The sequence below is a fragment of the Ammospiza caudacuta genome, chromosome 6 (assembly GCF_027887145.1).
Source record: "Ammospiza caudacuta isolate bAmmCau1 chromosome 6, bAmmCau1.pri, whole genome shotgun sequence".
Taxonomy (NCBI): Eukaryota; Metazoa; Chordata; class Aves; order Passeriformes; family Passerellidae; genus Ammospiza; species Ammospiza caudacuta.
The window spans coordinates 37675588-37695817 of NC_080598.1; positions in this window are offsets into that span (position 1 = coordinate 37675588).

A 20230-nucleotide genomic window follows, 5' to 3' on the forward strand; every position below is an offset into this window, starting at 1 on the left:
TAAGAGAGGGAAGTTTGCAGAGCTGCTCAAGCTAGGCTAAGAATAGCCAGAAAAAATCCCCAACAAAGTTGTGTCCAAGGACTCTGTCCCTAGCTTGTTCCTTGTGATTGGCCCTTAATTATAAACAAGAAGCATGAGCCAATCAAGGTGAATCCTACTGCATTCCACAGTAGCTGATAATAATTGCTTACATTATCTTCTGAGGCCTCTGCCCTCCAGAAGACACAGAAATCTGAAAGGATTTCTGTGAAAAAATGTCTGCGGCACTGCTGGACATGGCAGAAGCTTCTGGCAGTTTCTCACAGAAGTGACCCCCGCAGCCCCCCGGTACCAAAACCTGGCCACACAATACAAAAACCTTACATTGTCTTTGGAAGGCTGTTCTGAAGATGCACTGATGGCCAAATTTGCCCTCTGAACAAGACTGGAAACCTCAATGAGACCCAAATATTGCTGCAGGATGTGCCTTGTTATGTGAAACGAAGTGCTTAAATATACTCGTTGGCTCTGTATATGTTGCTCAAGAGGAAGTTTTTAGATTTGAAGTGAGCTTTTCAGAAGACAAAGCACTACTGAAGATATTTACTGCTCCCAAAACTTCTGAAAGTACAGAGCAGTTATAGCCCTTTCTAACCCAAATACAAGCCTCTGTCCTTATGATTGGGCATATTCGTTTTCTCAAATACTTACTGTTCTAATAATTGTAATTTGGATGGAAAATATACTATGCTGTGTGCAAGAAGCAGGATAACTTTGTCAAAAAGAAATATTTTCTGAGATCAACAGTCAGAAGGGGAACTTCTTCTCCACGCTTGACTTCTTTATTGTCTTTAGCCTAGAACATTTTGTTTTCAGTCATCTTGCTGCTGCTGCTGATCTATAATGTGCCTAGACCTTAATTTTTGTCTTGTCACAGCCACTGCTTAATGGTACACTGTACATCCACTATGTGTTTCCCTGATGATATACGTAGTTGTGAATATCATGTATATATACAAGTGAGATAAACCTTTGAGGTTTTATTTTCTTTCTTTTCTTTTTTTATTCAATTGCAAATTCAATTCAATTTGTGCCAGCTTCCAGTCGTATGTACTGGTTTCCCCTTCTTCAGACCCCAGCTGGTGATTCTCATCCTGAATAGCTTTAAAATTGCTCATAGCAATCAATGACAACTGAGGCATCACTAAAGAATTTCACTTATCTCCAAGCTCCAATTTAGATCTGTCATTAAGCCTGAGTAAGCCTGAGCTGTCATAGCATTGTCCCTCATCACATGCTGTAAGCACAAAAAGTCAACTTCAAAATAAAATTTGTTCTATCTCTTACTACATTTTGTAATGTCTAGTATGGACAATAAAGTTTACTGAAATAGGATTGTCAATCTTTGGAACACAGGTAACTATACGGAGTTTTTATCTAAGGAAGGTTCTCTACCTCAAATCTGATCCACATTTAATCATTTCCTGATATTTCTTCTTTTATGCTGTTTGATCTTGTTATTGATGCATACTGCATTGCAGTGTAGAGCCTATTTTATATAAGCATGCAATTATCTAAACATGAGAAGGAAAATATCTAAGTGTTTAAACATATGAAGAATATAGGTATTCTTCTGCAGTCTCTCTATAGAAGCTTTCTTTCTTTGGGACCATATTCAGTCTTAAAAGGGACAGTTGCAATATTCTGCCAAGGTTGTATTTCTGAATTTATACTGAAATTTCAACTGTGTCTTAAAATAAGGTCTGGTACTTTTTTTGATTCTTTTTATTCTTTAGACTCTTTTTCTGAGCAGATTGAAGCTGAAAATAAAAGCATGTCTTGGATGGTTTTTTTTTGACTTTCTGACAGTTATCTGATTGTTTGGTTAAGGCCTAGTTTGAAGAAAAAGTGCTGTGAACACTCATGATTTACAGTTTCTAAATGTTACAATATGCTTCAAATTAAATATTTATATGCTTCAAGTTGTTTTGGCATTTTTTGAAGATCCTAAATGTAGGATGAACAAATCGATGCATTCAAATGATGGGTTTTGGTTGTGTCAAACAAACAGTAATTTGCTGGATTAAACACATTTACCAACTCTCCTAAAAAGGCAGGGGGGGAAAAATAAGAAGAAATGCTTGGTGATGAAATGAAGACAAGGAGATCACTCACCTCCCTTACCTCCTGCCATCACAGGTGAAACAGACTTGATTTGGAGAATATTATTCGATTTCCAACGTAAATAGATTTGGATGGTGAGAAACCATCCTTTTTTCCACTTCAATCCTTCATTCCCAATTCTTCTACTCAGCAGCCTCTGAGCAGTGCAGAGGGCTTGTGGGTATGCAGGCTGTGGTTTGTAAGTAGCAATTCCTCTCTGCTTCTTGTTTCTTCTCACATTTTCCCCCCTGTTCCTGGGTGGGTTCTCTCCACCGTCCTTCAGGAAAAATTCTGTTCCAGTGTGACCTCCCCATGAGCTCACATTCCTTCAGGAGATACCTGTCTGTCCCATGGGCTGCACTGCTATATCTGCTCCAGAGCTGTCTGATCCATGGGCTGCAGAAGGAATATATCTGATCCATGGGCTGCAGAAGGAATCCCTGCTTCTGGTGCCTTGATTATTGCCCCATACTCATTTTCCAAACCTGAATGTTTGTACTGGTCTCCCACTTTTTCTCCCCTCACTCCTCTGCCTGTCCAGCATATTTGTCCTTTCCTATTTTAAATAAATGGTCTTTTAACCTACAAAATTATCAGAAAGATTGATTTCAGGAATTCCTGTGGAGTAAGGAGCTTCTCAGTGGGAGTAAAGCCAGGATATGACACTAAAATATATATATTTCTCAGTGAAAATAGAAAATGAAAAGATTAGATATATTATTATAAGATCTTCTCTAAGATATTTTCCCACATTTTTCAGTCTCCCATTACAAAATTTAGTTAATAAAATTGGCTGTGATTTTTAAATCATCCCAGAATGCTCAATATTTGTGTGGAAAGATAGTAGTATATAGAGATATGGTTTAGGAAGGTTTTTGTACCATAGCTGAACATATACAATCTAATGCATTCATTTATCACTCCTTCAATATCCCAAATTTATCTCTTTTTAGGTCTTGTCTTTTTTTATGGAGCTGTTGATTGCAGCAAGTTTCCTCCCACCTTAACAGGTAGAAAAGGACATGGCATTAGATGTAAACATAACCAGACACAGATAATTCTGATTACCTGCTATTCATCTGCAGTTACAGAAAAGTGAATAAATAAAAAAGAAGTAAACTGAAAAGCTTTCAGATGAATACATGTTATTATATATAGAATATACAGAATACAGAGTTGTAAATTGAGATTGGTTTTTAACATCTGTAACCTAGCCACAGTGACTGACAGGTTCATTCTTCAGCTTTCAGCCCCCCAATGGTGAACCACAGGATATTCCTTCCTCGGAGATGCATGTGAATATGTTTTGACTGTGCTGCAATGGTCAATGCAAAAAGGGGGAAGTAAAAAACAAAGTGCCACCAAATTTTTCAGAAAATCTTGGTCTGCACTTCCATTAATGCTTTGAAAATTGTTTCACATACTGCACAAAGATGTGATATAAATCTACAACTGGAGATCCACAAATGCTGTGAACAGTCCTTCAGAGAGCTTGCTGGTTTTCTCCCACACTGCAGTTATTTAAATGTTTGATTGCATATTTTATTAATACAAACAAATATCTACTAACTTAGTCTCATTTTCATAGTTCAGATTTATGTGAAAGACCAATATTGAATTTTCAAAAATATCTAATGGATTTGATTCTTTTGGGGTTAGGGTTAGCCATTTTAGAATGTGAAGCTGGTAGAACATTTTCCATTCCTCGTTTTGTGCCTAAATGCTTAAGACTGATCATAATCAAGAAAAAAATTTGAGAGGAGGAACCATTTTTATTATATATTTATTATATGTATAATATTTATTATAAATATGTCACTGTCTCAAAATCTTAAATAATAGATAAAAATATATATTCATATATATTTCCTAATCTGTTCTAATATACCTCATAATTCAATTAACTAGAGCACAGTAATTTATATTTAAATTAATATATATACAATTTATATAAATTTAGTAAATATGTACTTTATTAAAACTATATATTTATTTATGTTACTATTATATATAATTTATAAAAAAGTATACATGCACACAGTCTAGCTTTTACAGCATAAACCTACCTGCAAGGGATCCTTTTTTAAAATTTTTACTTCTAATTAAGTCATGTCAGATTTGCTTTGACTAATGGGCTGGATCTTGCAGATCAATAGGTCTCTGAGGAATTCCAAGGTTTGGCTTCAATCCTTCGCTATGGAAGTAAAGCAGCAAACGGTGGACAGTAAAGCCTGAACAACATAGCTGCATGTGCAGGGTGACTTCCACATCTTTGTTCAGTGCTCAGCAAATGTTCTAGCTCTGTCAATTAACAGCATTCCCTGACAGAAACACTTTTGCCTTGTGTTCTCAGTTCACAGCAGCATTGGTGGAAAAATCTAGTTTGTGAGCAATCTATATCCACTTTGAACAGCAGTAAATGATGACACGAAGTGAAAGTCAGCGGGGATCACGCCTCAGAGAGTCGCGCTGCTCTGGTGTCTGGCATTCATTTCACAGTCTCAAATTCCCATCTAGAATTACATGAGTTCTGAACCTGGCAAAAGGTGCTGAACTGATATCCTTGGGAAAAGAAACTGGGCAACCATGTCATTGTAAATTCCTTCTGTAACAGAAAGAAACAAGATTTTGAATCTTGATTAGATGTCAGTCTTATTTAACTTTGGAGCAAAAGTAGAGACCATTAGTTCAACCATGTAAAAAAATCTTCTAATTTATTATTGAAAAATTTAGAACCTAAATAATGGAAGTATCCTAAATGTATTGGGTTTGGCTTCCCTTGGGCCATAAACAAACACAGTGGAAAAATAAATGTTAATAGATAATTTGGGAATTCAATTTTTTTATGAATCCAGTACTTTTCAGATCCACAGGCTATCAGTAATTAATACGGTATGAAGTAGCAATAGAGCTGCAGTGATATAAGTCCAGATTATCAAACTTGTAAAGAAGGAATATGAAAAATTAACTATAAATTGTAGCCATTTATGTGCTTAGTTACTTGTTTTATTGTGTATTGGTATTAATGCTTAATCCTTAAACGCTCCTATTTTGTTTCAGATGGCAGAAAATGAAAATATACTAATAATTACTGCTGATACCACTGAGGCAATTTAAAAACTGTACTTTTGTGCTGCTGAAATGAAAATTTTGTCCATAGTTATTACTTAAGCTTAAAAAATAGTAAATATCTTCTTTCCACATGTGTACAACATAAATATAGAAATGATGCAAGATTAAATGCATAGGACTGGTATATTTTCTGATTGCTTTAGCTGAGTTTTGTTGAGTTTCTTCTGTGAACTATTATAGACTGCATTTCTTCAAATGAAAATTTAGAATACATGTAAAAATAAGGAGGTTACATAATTATATTAATTTTCAATTATTTTTATTTAAATAAATTCTGAAATATTCTCATTGTCATTCTAATGCCATTCTTCAATTCCAAAAGTACATGTGAATTAGATCCATGCCTAAATGAGGATTACTCACAGCTCTTTGCAGATACTAAAAAAAGCTTACACATTACAGTTAATCTTACTAGCTAATACTTGCCAACAACATTTAGTAAGGGATTAAGAACAGATTCAGGAAGTTAAATTCAGGGAAAAAAATCCAAAACAAAATAATTCCTCAGAGGTATGAAATATTTTTATTGATATTAGCAAAAGGAGCACTAGAGCCTGCTAAATATAACAAGGGAACCAGACTGACTGAAACAAAAAAAAGCTGCTTCAAAATCATTTTGCAGAAGTCGTTCCAGGATAGCCCAAGGACACAAGTGACTGACAAAGTTCAATCCAGTGACCAGCGCTCACCAGCCAGGCATAAATAACCATGTCTGTTGTGTCTTCAGCTGCTCTCTCTTAGGTGGCTGCATTAATAAAATCTGGGTGATCAGCTTGTTCTTATTTGTGAAGGAAAAATTGACAAAGCAGAAAAGCAGGTTTCTTCTTTATCATCCTATTTTTTTTCATGTACTTTTCCTTCACTTAAAACTTTCTAAATTAGTGACTCTTTTGTTTACACAGTGCTGAGAGTTGCTGAAAACATTTCATCTCATACAGCACAAAGAAGAATACAAAAGAAAATAGCCAAAAAGGATTTTTATTCTTTTTCAGATTTTCCAGTACCTCTGCTTTCTTGGTGCTACATAACAATGCATTTTACATTACAGAACAAAATACAATATACAGAAGATAAGCTCCAAATAAAAGAAACATTTTAGATAGTTTTGTTTCCTCCCATATCTTTTCCTTCCAAGATAAATGGGCTTGGTAATGAGTAGCAGCTAAAATTTAGGTCTGTTTTCAAATCACATTCTTCTTTTGACTAAGAGATTTCCAGATGATCAGAATTTAAAGGTAAAAAGGCATCCATCTTTCCTTTTTTCTTAAAAAGTTATTTAAATCTAATGTTAAAGATTTTTGGATACTAAATTGTCCACTGTAGAACAGTACATTGTATTGTAGAAGCAAGAACCTATAAAATCTTAATAAAATAGACATTTTCACATTTGCACCATAAGATTGTTGGCATGGGGGAATATCCACACATGGTTTCTGAGACATTGCCTTTTGTCAGTCAGCAAACAACTTGTAAATGTTCAATCACCAAATGAAGGGTCAAGGTGATTTGGAATGTAAGAGATGTTCAAAAGGAGATGATGACTGAGCTCCAATCTGTACCCACATTCTCAAAGTATCTTTGACTGATAACCTCAAAAAGAAGGGAAAGCCATTCTTTTCCTTCTCTGTCCAAAAGTCCTTGTAGGTACATAGTTACCTTTCTTGGGTGGTCAGCTGGGATAACATTTTTTTCTCCACCTTCCTCTTTTCCAATCTAAGTCTGAAATATACTTTTTCTTTCTGGGTCTTAATGCCCTTCTAAGGCCTCCAGGGTAACAGAAGGTAAGAAATACTCACAGAATTAAAGATACTAAAATATTAAGAGAATAAAAAATAATCTCTGCAGCACTCATGCAGATCAAACACATGCTCTCTGCATGTAGCAGTAAGAAGAGAATGTGTTACATCTTTCTCAGTTATTAATATTATACCTGACCTGTTACAACTTTGTAAAACTACTGTGTGCTTCAGCTCTTCTTTTAGATGTCTGAAGATATCTAGAATACTAATTATAAACATTTTTTATTTCAAAATCTTGAACCAATGTGTGTTTTCCAAAATCACAGTTTGTTCATAAGAGGGCCATACTCAACTTCTACCCTAGTATTTGATTTCTAATCATCAGTAGTGCTTAGTTGGACAAGACTGTCTGTGGCCAGAATACCATGATATTCCTTTAGTACTGTCTCTCAGCCTACAACAGTCTGAGGCCTTGAGTGTTTCTGAGCTGGAATTGGCATTTTTATCTTTGAAAATAACATAAAATCTGTTTTTTCATGGCAATTTGATAACTTGATGGTGGGAAAAAAGCTTATATACTTACCTGAGGCCTAAAACCTTGCAAATGTATTTATTTTTTGTGTTCATCCCAGGCTATCTGGCATTTCCTGAGTTTTCTGAAGAATATAATTGCAGGAGTTTGAGTTTACATTAGACACATTATTTGCCTAAGACTTGAAGGTTATGAAAGACCTAATGGGATGATTACAAATACCACAGTGGGAGAAGCAGGGAGGGGACATGGTATACAGTGCTGAGTGGCAGCAAATATATATATGACAGACAGTGACTTCTAGTTTGTAATTACTGTAATTACTTAGTTCAAAACTAAGTGGAGACTGAAAATCTTTGTCTTGCTATCATATCACAGCTGTGAGGGACAGCTCCTGCAGAAAGCAAGAAGACTCAAAGACTACATGACACACTGCAGTGCCTTTTTTGTGGCTCTGAGAGGCATCTTTTATCTTACACAAAATACTGTTCATTTCCTGGTGTTTTAAGCTTGCACATATACATGGAGTGAACATTATGCACAACCATAAAACTGGTAGAACCCAGTTCTTTAAGAATTTTCAATGCTAAATTCTGCCTAAAGAGTTTGTTCCTACCACTTAGACAGGAAAAGAGCTTTGAGCAGTTTTCATCCAGCCACCTCTGAATTCTCCATCTGTTTGAAATGATCATTAATATTTGAAATCCAACTCTTCTTTTTCTACATCATTCTAACATTCTCAGCAGCAGTAAAGACCACGAAGAAGTGAAAAGTAAGAGGATAACCAGAAGCAGCTAAACTAAGTGAAATTCAGATGGCTGGCAATTCTTCTGTCTTGAGTTGTATAAAATGTTTGACATACAAAATGAGGGTCAGCTGGCAGATGTAGCAAATCTAAACCAGCGTGGAGCAAGGAGAAATTGTCAAAAGTTCTGTATTTCCTTGCCTTTCTTGATGATATGAAAACAAAGATGTTTCGATTACACAACTGAAGCTTTGTAATCTCCTCAGTGAAGTAGCATAAAGGGGGATGCAGTACTTTTACTGCAATTTTACTGCAGTCTTTTTCCTCTGCAAAGAGCAGAATGGTATGCAGCACTTGATGTTTTATTTCATCTTAAACAATGTAATTCTTTTGTAAAGCAGCAATTTCTACCTGTCCTAATTGATCACAGACAATAAAAGTCTGTTCTTTTGGCCAGAACTTTGATAGAAAATCATCTGAGCAGACCACTGAGTTGCTGCAGCACAGTATAGTCAAAACATTTTAATAGATGCTTTACTTTCTACCTCACATAGTATTTTAAGTTACAAGGCTTTATGTATAAAATTTCTTAAGAAGATTCACCCATATAGATGTAGAGATATTTTTTATGCAAGCAAAATTTTGATATAGACCACAGCTTGAACATTTTGTAATTTTAGCAGGTATTTATCCGTGGTTCTGTAAATTACCTGGAATTGTTTGCCTCAAAATTTTCTCATCGCAATGAAAATTTTTATCCTACATTTATCCATGAAAGGGAATTTAAACTAACATGCAAAAATCCTCCAAATTTCTTGGATACATTAATATTACAATGAACAAATGTGTTGATTTTCAGTGGTCTGACAGAATTTATCTGAAAAACTAAGCCATAACTAGGATAGAAAACAATTTTTTAAACTGAGAATGTTAAAGATGGAAGAAAAAAATCTGCATAAAAACATAATCTAAGTAGAAAATATTTGCTGTGTCAAGTTTCTTTTTTTTCCTTTTACGAATGCAGACCAAACTACATGGCCATCAGAGTCAAAATACTAAAAAAATACTGCAGGATTTTTTTTAAAAGTGAGATTTACTGATAGTGCTGTTTTCAGTGTGAAAATATTATTCTGTATTAGTTTAAGTCTTATCATACCACTCTTAGTCTGAACTATAAGAGCTGCTGAAGTGTGTTCCACAAGAACAAATGAAGACTTCACATGAAACAGATGCCTTAATCAATAAATATATGTGAAAAAGTGGAGAAAAGGCTGTAGGTCAGATGGATTCCCAGTGGGATATACCTAAACCTCATCAAAGTGATGCTTTCTATCTCTGTACAATTCTGCAGTGACTGAAGAAAAACTACATCAAAATCAGTTGCCTTGTTTATCTGGAACTTCTGAAGTGGACCTTTCTAACAGGCTGGGCAGAAACTGATTTCTTTGAGTTCCATCTTGGATCCAGTAGCAGCTTGTCCTTCAAATCTCTTAATCGCTGTATGTGCTGTTCTCCCTGAAAGCAAATATTTTCTCACTTTCTCACTAGGGCTGAAGAGGAATCCTTCTAATTGCAACTTTTGACAAACATCCAGTCTGATTCTTCTAGGTTACATTTTTTTTTCTTTTCTAATTACCTATCTATCTGTGTGCAAATGCAAATTTATGCATAGTGATTTTTTAATAATTTCTGGTTTTGAATATTCCAATAATCCCAATAATCCACTAACAAAAAAATAAAAGCAATCATCCTTGCTCAAAATTCACCATGGGGTTTATACCCATAGACGTGTCTTTCATTTGAAGATCAGCAGGGTGTCCTTTGCAGTAAAAGAATCATTAAAGGAGTTCAGCCCAAGTAGTATTTAATTAAAAGATGCTTACATAACCAGTGTGGATAAAATCTCGGATTTACAAGAAGATCATGAGGAATGAACATATGTAAACATATACAAAAATATCATCTGAGGTAAATTTCTATTAAAAGAAGTTTTTAAGAAAAAGAAAGTATGAACAGCAAATTGAAACAGCAGTGCTTTGAGGAAGTAGTCATGCTGTGAGGTATGAAATACATACAAATATATGTGGTGTAAAAGAGAGAAAGAGAAAGAAGAAAGAAATAGAGGCCATTCAGGGTTTTAGCACCCTGAAGGACAAATTAGTCAAATTAAATTATCCAGGAAACTTACGACTTTCTATCGGAAAATTTGATGTTTTAACTCCTTATGTAAGGTCGTTGAATGCAATTAATACTGCAAAAGTGAAATTTATAATCTCTCACAGGATTAAATTCAGCTTTGATTTAGGTTTTAGAAATTATCTAGTTCCTAGTTGTTCTTCACCTATATTCCAAAAAAATACATATTCAAGTGTGGTTGCTAAATTTTCATTCCTCTTCACCTAACCAATAACTGGGGATTTTGATGTTTTCATCTCCATATGTTGTCTTCTATTTTGATACTTGTGAAATGGAAAAAAAATCAACATATAAAATGTGATTAAAAGGCCAAGTAATTGTTTCTTAATCTACAAAAATAGTGACTTAGATAGTGATGGGGAAGAAGAAACCCAAAAATGTCCCCTCTTCCTAAAGAAAAAAAACCTCAAACCCAAACTCAAAATGCACCAGAACTAAAAGTTAAATCTGGACTAAAATATGAAAGTATTATTATTTAGAGCATTTCTAAAATCCCTATTCAGTTCTAAATCAAAATGTCTTCCAGTTAGACTCGTATTGGGTTTCAGCACATCATTAGGCTTGGCATGCAGCATCCAAACTAAGACTCTAAGATTTTGTGCTGTACTTTATTTAGATATGGATGACCAAGAAGACTCATCAAAAGTACAAGTTCTCTTACATTTTATTAAGATATAGGTTGATACAGTACTTAAAGGGTAAGCTTGCTTACTTCTTAATTCACACTGTAAATTCCTCCCTGTGGTAAGTATTCATGTGTTGGGGGTTTTTCCCACAATTTTCTATTAGTACATGCTTTAACACTGAATGAAGGGTGGCTACCATGCTCACTATCAAAGATGACTATTCAGGATAAGACCAAAGATTTTTTGACTAATTATTTTCTCTTTCCTACTCTGTTTTACCACAAGCAAGAAGGCATTTGTTCTTGTTTCACACGGTGTACTAATACTTCCAATAACCCTAGATATAAGCATGGATGAGCTACTAAAATTTGCATTTTTTATAACCCTTTATATTGTGTTATGGATAATGTCATTTTTTATTTACCTGCATTCCATTTTGAACGCAGCTATAAAATGGGGTTCTTAAATGTCAGTAATAACTCATACCACCAAGAATATGAAATGAAGGGCAAATCTTACGCAAAAGTAAATTAACTGAATTCAAATTTTATCAGGGATGACTAGGGAAAATGTTTTGCTGTGGATATGATAGTGAGTTATCTGCCTTTTGCATTTACCCTTATACTGAAGGCTCATGTGGGATAAGCTATATGCCATAATATACCATCAGGTGAAAAGAGGCACTCTTCAATCATGTTTGACTGCAGTCAGTGTCAATATGTACAAGTCAGAGAGATTGTCTACCGCAGCTACACAGAGGCATTCAACTCCGCAGCATAATTAAAGTGCAGCAGGCTGCACGTCTCTACACAAATTAATCGGGCATGCAGCAGCACCTAGAGAGCAGGGCACCAGGAGTTTGTTGAAGGCAGCCTTTGGAGGGCAGGCAGAAACCCACGCTGCTGCCTGCTGTGCCACTGTTTGCAGCTACCAGCTATGGGCATGGCTGGCTGCAGTAGCCCAGAGGACAAAGCCAACACGAGCGTCTCAAACACCAATTGTTGGATAGACATGGAGCCAGCCAAGGACTGGGGATAAGGGCACAGTGCTAACTGGCAAGAAAAAACAGGATGTGCTTGTTTTATACTTTAGTCAAAAATATGAAAAATCAGTTATAAGCCAAAGGATAGTTCTAATACCTCCAATTTTATGGCAGAGTTATTTCCTATGTATTAATGCGTTTTCCCAAGTCTAGTTTATAGCTCATGCTGAGCTTCAGTCACTTATATGTTTACTGTTATTATCTTCATACTGATAGTTTAAAACTAGCTCAGACATTTCTACATAGGTTACAGTCATCTATTTTTTACTTCAATCCACATATTCTAGAGGCTTAACATAAAATTTCAGCCTTAGGCACCACGGTTTTATTCTACCAGTGAATCTCTAAAATTAATTAAAAATACACCTGTAGCTTGAAAATCAAAGCACAGCAAAACATTTGGTGACAGAACTCCTAACATATAAATTACTATAATATCATGTGCTTTCCTTCCAGGGTCAAAGCACCATGGTGGCCTTATTGTGGTATATAAATAAAACTATTTTCAGTTGCTGAACATTTTACTTTATATTTTCTACTAGGGAAAAGCTAAAATTTCCATTAAATTTTGTTTTTTACAGCTGAGCTAGGAGGCTTCCAATGTGCCTCCCTATTGGTAGTCTGAGAAGAAACAAGTCAACATAGTAATAGTAAAATTCATGTCTGAAACTAGTTCAACAGAAAAATCCCAGGCCTCTGCATATGAACCCACCATGGACAAATAGATTAATACTTTCATGAATCATTCCTCCTTTAAGGTAATCTGAAACCAATCTGCACTCAGAAGTTATCTGATCTACTTTCTATACTGACTGATTTTCTGAATTTAGCCAACTTCAAGTAATCTACTAAAAGATGCGCTTTTGGCAGAGAATATCTATTATGTTTCTGTTACCCTTTTCTTCAACCAAGAATTCTAAAGTATAATCAATAAACTGCATCTCAAACTGTCCAGAAATACATTGCTTGAAGAAATTAGGAACCGCTTCAACAAATTATTTTTATATTTCTCTCAAAAAAATGCCATTATACTGCAGCAACTAATTACTTGAGTTTTTTTCTCCAAATACATATGTTCTTCTTGCTATCATGTAATTCTATTACCATGAAAAAAAAAAGTACAGATATTCTTATTGTATAGGATCCATGTTTGATACAAAGAAAATATGGAAAAGATTGTTATCCATCTTTTCTGTTATATAGGAGCCTTTAAATTGGCTTTCCGTTCTATACTTTCCAGTTCTTTAGAGAGCATAGGTAGAACTAACAATTACAACAGTTGCACAGTTGAAACCACACAAATCAATAGATCAATGATCATTAGTATGAATTTGTACACTGGCCCTGAGTTGAAATACACAAATCTCTAATGCTAAAACGTACACTTATGCTACCTTTGTATATTCATAATAGACAAAGTTCTGCCATGGGTACAACGAGTGTTTCTAAAGCAAACTAATTTTCTTTTGTTTTTCTCCACTAAATCACTAATCATGTAACTAGTTTATTTAATTAAAATTTCCCAAGCTAACCTCTGCAGCTCTTGGACTAATGCTTTAATTCAGAAACTTGGAAAGTCTCATCAGCTTTTTCTGCACTGTTCAATGGCTTCCCAATTTATTGATCATCTTACGTGAGGAATTATTTTTGACAGACTATGAATCTTTAGTTAGAGAAATCAGCTGCTTAGAAAGAAAAAAATCATACTTATTCAAATCAGAAATACTCAGTGAGAGAAAGAAAAACAGAAATACAATATCATTCTCCCCCAGTATAATCACAATGAATGACATAATATTTAAAACTAATTTATTTTATGCTTCTTTTTTCAAAGGCAGTGTGTCTTATGGATAAAATACTTTTCTTTCTTACAGGATCAATCCTGATAAAATTGCAGCAGTCATTAAAATTATGGTCCTGGTTAGAAAATTATTCTTTAGAAGAGAATGTGTACAAGAGTCATTTGAACTTTAGCTCCTATGAAGTTAAACTATTTGGACACAGATGAATATGGACTTAAAATTAGAAATAACTTGACTTTCTTTTGAAATTATGATCACATGAAGTGTTGATGAAAAAAGATTTTTATGCTGTTTTCTTCTATCAATGATTGTTGCCTCTACATGGATCCTAAACATTTAATGAAATAGATTTTAAACAAATCCATGCCGTTTTGGAATCAATACACCAGCTGTCATATGCATGCATAATAGTCTCCTAGTGAGTCTAAAAAAAGTAAAAATTTTGCACTCTATGTGTTCTTTTCTCCACTAATAAATGAATATTAAATAGGAAAGACTAAACTTAGAGCTAAGATTTCTTAACTTTCATCTCAACAGCTTTAACAGTTTTCAACTCAACTGCAAATGTTTTCATATAGCAAAACTTGATATAAAGTCTTAGACTAGCCTTTTTTTTGGAAGAGAATAATAGACTGAAAAATTTTGGAGTAATATACATAAAAGTTTGAAATAATATATGCAAAAGTATGAAGGGTGAAGGAATTTTTTGTTAGCTACCATAAGTAAAATCAAATATTTTAATTTACCCTGTTTTAGTTACAGCAATGATCCATCCTGACATGAATTTCATGTGGTGTGGGAGGTAGAGAAGTGTATTTTAAGTAGGGATTTAAGGCATATTTCCTGCCTGATCTCAATTATGTAGCCATCCCTTATTTTGGGGTTAACGAACACTGCTCAGAAGCACTGGATCAATTTTCCTTAGCCTGTTCCCCCAACAGTTCACTCATGACTCCTCTCCTGGGGCATGGATGGGCTCTGGACCTTTCCACACCACATCGCAGCCGCCTTCTGCGCGCTCTGGGCCAGCATGCTGCTCCTACCTAGGATTCCACAGTCGCCTTTCATACCTTAAATTTCTATTCTAAAGCAGTTAAAAAGGGATCAGTATCTAGAGAAGGTCATGAAAGTACTTCTCTCTCTCTTTTCCCTGTATTTTAAACTGTCCTATACATCTCAACATGAATGCTAACTGTTATGAGTGGTACTTACTCATTAAATGAAGATACTGTCCTAAATGGGAAATAACCATATTTTTTAGATATAAAAAGACATTATTGTACTATATAAATTTTAGGATAGATGTTAAAGCAACATGAATATCTTCAGGCATTAAAATATTAACAATGTAGCCTCACAGAATGCATTCTATTTTCTTAAAATGCTTGAGATTATAATAGGTATTCCTGGGGCTTTGATTTCTCTTGTGGATCATATTTTTTAGCTTGAAATTATAAACATATGTTAGAAATTTGCATGTTACTTTGATGGATAGAATAATTTACATTATATTATATTGAAAAAAAAAAAAGAGAGAAAGATTCCTACATAATTACATGGTTATAGAGGCAGGGGCTTGCAGGAAAAGGACATAATGTTCAGTACAATCCATAAGAGCACAAGGAAAAAATAAAGAGACAGAGAACTTAAGGTATCAAAGGAAGTAAACAATTTGTGAATGAGGTGGATAAATTTTTATGTATGCAAAGGAAAAAAAGTTCTTTATTGTTCTTGTAGTTTAAATATTGAAATGTCAGGTCCAAAATATGTATTAGCCAGATAAGTGAACACTATGAGTGAAAACTTAAGCCCCAAATCCCCTGCTACTACTGAAGTGAAATACCTGCACTATATGAAAAACTAATTAAAATAAAATTCCAATGTCTTTTCATGTTTGGCAACCAACTAGTTGCATGTATGAGAAATCAAAGTTTTATCTGATCTGGGTGAAATCTTCTGGATTAAGATTCTGATGATAGCTTACAGGAACACAACTACCTGAGTGAGGGACCCCAAAGTTAGATTAGCAGGTGTAAACCTGAAATATTTTATTACCTTTGAAAAAAGAAACAAGTAACACAAGTAAAGTAGATAGATAGATAGATAGATAGATAGATAGATAGATAGATAGATGCATGTGTAACATATTTTAAAGGCAATCCTGAGAGAACATGGATTCTCAGTTGATGTAAAATCAGTGGCAGGGGAAATTGTATTTAAATAAAAATAATTTAATAGCTTATTTGACTAGCAATACTAAATGAAAAAGATCAAATATATTTAACATTAGCAAGACAAAATATCTCAGTAATTTTGGTTTTATGTGACAATTGTTTCTCTGCTTTTTGCATACTTTAAGATTGTGTTTGTCCGATTTAACATAAGCAACTGCTGGATGGTAACCTAAATTGGCTGAATAAACAGAACAGACTGTTTCTTCCCTGTGGTCTTTATGTGTGCACTGGTTTCCATAGGTTTTGGAGGTTTCCTGATATATTTATCAATAATGCTACTGAAGAAGCTTCTATTCTCTTTTAGTTTATTTAAAAACTTTATGGGATTTCATATAATATGTTTATACAGGAGAGTTTGTTTAACTTCTAAATACAAAACAGCTTGGATTTTTTTCATAAAATCTCTTTTTAAATTAATGCCTTTTTTAATTTGACAGTTACTCAGCCAGCTGTGTCAGGATCAAATGCATTCTTACTGTAAGATTCTTAACACAAGGTAGGAAAAATGAACACTAAGTATTGCTACAAACAATGCGTCAAAAGGTTTTGTCAGGTGATTTATAAGTCATTACTTTACCTATTTCTTTTCTGACTTTCTGACAAATGAGGTACTGTGGGACTCATGGAAATTAACACCAGAATTAGCAGCAAACTTGAATTGGTATGGTAAGATTTGTTGATGAATTTGCAAAATGCATAAGTGGAGAGACTATGGCCAAATACCTCTTCAGAGACTGAAGACTGATTAGGTGGCAACAGCAAATGGAGAATCCAGTAATATATTCTTTCAGCAGCATGTTTTATTTTCAATTTGAATTTGTGTGACTGCAAATTCCAGTTATTGGTTTTCATTAGATGGGCTTCATAAGCAATCATAACCTGATTTTAGAGGCAATTTTCTCTGGTGAGGGGGCCTTAACAGACTGGAAACTTCATGCCAACAACTTTTGCAAGTATCAGATAGTAATCCCAAGCCCAAGTTAACGACCAGTTTATGAACATTAATCATAATATTCAGCATAATTTTAATCTAATGTAATTAGGTCAGTATAACTAATTATCAGTTAGGAAATGCATGGCTACATGTCCCCTTTCTTACAATGAGAATCCAAGAGCATGATGAAGGCTTTTAAAATTCTGTCCCCTTGTTAAATAGTCAAAGTATCTTAAGATATTTGAGACAACACACGTCCAAGTTTGCCTAGCTATACAGGAAGATGGAAGGGCTGACAAATGACTTGCCAATAAACAATGGCTTATAAGTAGCAATTTTCTATGTTAAATTGAGGGATTTATTGCAGAAGTAAAAGCTGAGTTGGGAAGAAGATCACAATTGACTGATTAGACTGAAATCACACTTTTAGAGCTTGGGTAGGAATATCATCCATGTCCACGTAAAAACAGATTTATACCAAAATGATAGATTTTTGTATTAATTCATGTGTTCTCAGACTTCATTTTGTTGTCCATTACCATTTCTGTCAGCTTAGATGTATTTTGTGTAGATCTTTTGCAGGGCTTTCAGTGTGAATGCTGTGATATTTAAGATTATATTTATTGAAAGAATTTGAAAGCTGATGATAAAAATGGTTACTGCTTCTGGCTTTTGTTTGTGGCTGCTTTTCTACATTGGCACACAGGGAATGCTTATTTTTCTGTTGTTGCCATGAAGACTGAAACCCTATCTTTTATTCAATAAAAGCTTAGACCTTTTGTTCAATAAAAGTTAAGTATTGCAAGCACACAATAACACCTCTCAGTTTGCAAAGATGTATTTTACATACATTTTTACATACATAATTTAAAAAGATATGTTATTGTTTCAAAACCAACAGTATTTTTAGGCTTGTTTCTTATCATAGTTATATAAAAGTAAGCTTATGGGTAGATCAAAGTCAATATATTATCTGCTTCATCCAGTGCTAGTCATTACCTTCTTTTACTCCCTGTGTTCATACTTATTTACAAAAAGCAGGGCACAGAAAAAAAATCCTTCTACAAAAGTGAACTTGTTCTGTTTATTTAATAAAACATATTTATGCTACTGCAATTGCATTAAAGGTATTTGGAACAGTGTTCAGTAGCCATCAGCTGTATTCAGTTTTCAGTAGATTGGTATGATAATGTTACTTACATAAATTAGTGCTCCTGCTGAAAAGCTTAAGATAGCTGAAAATGAAGAAGAAAAATGTATTAAAAAACAGCACAGTAAGAGGATCAGAGGAGCAGGGGGTTGTAACAACATGCTGAAATTGATATAGTCACAATGATTAAGTATATTTGAGAATTTATAGGAATACAACTAGAGAGTTCTGAGCAGAACAGAAAAATGATAGGAAATAGACATTGTCTCATATTTAATTTGATTTTCAGCATATCATGAAACTTGGGTGATTTTTTTGGCAGTATTAAAAATTCCTCTGGACTTTTAGGCCAATGTTAGGATTTCATAGTATTAGAGTTATGGTTTTTAAACTATGTGTGTTAGCAAGACTACAGCGTCTTCTTTTACATGTTAGCTGTCTCAAGAAAGATTTTAGGAATCAGACCTGTGAATAAATCATTATTTTTCTTTGTATTTCACAGCTGGTGTAAGAAAGGAACATTAAATTATTACTATACTCTTAAAGGATATATGATGTTCAAGAGTACACTGCAGTATCTTCTGTGGTGCAGGGAGGCTGAATTATGTCAAAGTAGAGAAAAATGTTGAGTAGAGGCTAGAGCTTAACATGAGAATTTTCCTTTCTAATTTTGTTGTATTTTCACCCAGGTTATCACTTGGACTGCTGCTTTGGAATCTTCTGGAAGCACTTAGAATGCCCCTCATACACCCCTAATTTTAGTGGAGATAGGTATACCTAACTTAGATGGCTAGCAAAGTTAAAGAAAAATGGTCTGAGGACTTGCTCTAAGTTGTCTTTGTGGCCCAAGACTCCTATGGCCTAGGTCATACTCAGAAGGTCATACAAAAGACTAGAAAGAGATAGTCTCATCTTGCACTTTTGAAATCACTCCTGAGTTCTAAATCTTTCAATGAAAAGAGGCTGTATGATTCTATGAGACCTTAATGGAAACACACATTTTAAAGCTTCTCCCATTCCTTCTTTTTTCAACTTTTCTTGAAATGCATTCTGAACAGAATAATGCAAAGCATTGTAAGCTGAATCACTTTCACAGGCCATGACCCTTGAAAGATTCACATTGCTAGAGAAGATGCCTCTAGTCTATTGACATTTACTCAGTCACTATTTAGAAGGGAAAAATTTATTCAATTGCTAGAAATTAGCAAATAACACAGGTAGGCTTTAGGCCTGTGTGATAAAGGCTGCTCAAAGATGTGCTGAAACCCATGTTAACATGTGAGAGAGCCCTCTATCTGTAATCTGAGAAATCAAAACATTAGTTTTTGGAAGAAAAATTGAGTAGATTTCTGGATCTGTGCCATGTTTGCACAACAGGAGACTGCAATGGGCTTCACTCCTCTCTTTTAGGCTACAAAAAGGTTTAAATTTGTGATAAGTATGTAATCTCTCTATTCTCAATGATATTGTTTATCCATTGCTGAAGAGTTCAGTCTGGATATATGCAGAAACACAGCAGTCTTTTTACCACACATTCATTCTTGACCTAACTCAGGTTAAAAGGAAACATTGTTTTCAGTACAAGAAACCAGACATCCATCAGGAATTATTTAAATTAGTAATTACAAATTTTCTGTAAGCATATACTCTTATGGCATGTGAAAACATCAAGAGAGCAGCACAGTGCTCTTATTACACAGAGTGATTTGGATCAGGAATTGGTAAAATATCAGTACCTCAGCCTGATCAGTATGACTTAATTGCTAAAGGTGAAAAACAAAGTTTAGCCCATCCACTCTTACAAATGTGCTCATGGTACTGATTCTAGAACTGTGAATGGAAAATCTTTTCAAATTTCTTCCTTTGGGCCTAACATTGGGCCAGCCAGCCAGTTTGCAACATTTTTATAATTGTATAGTGGGATCTTACTATTATGCTCTCCACATTTTTTCAAAA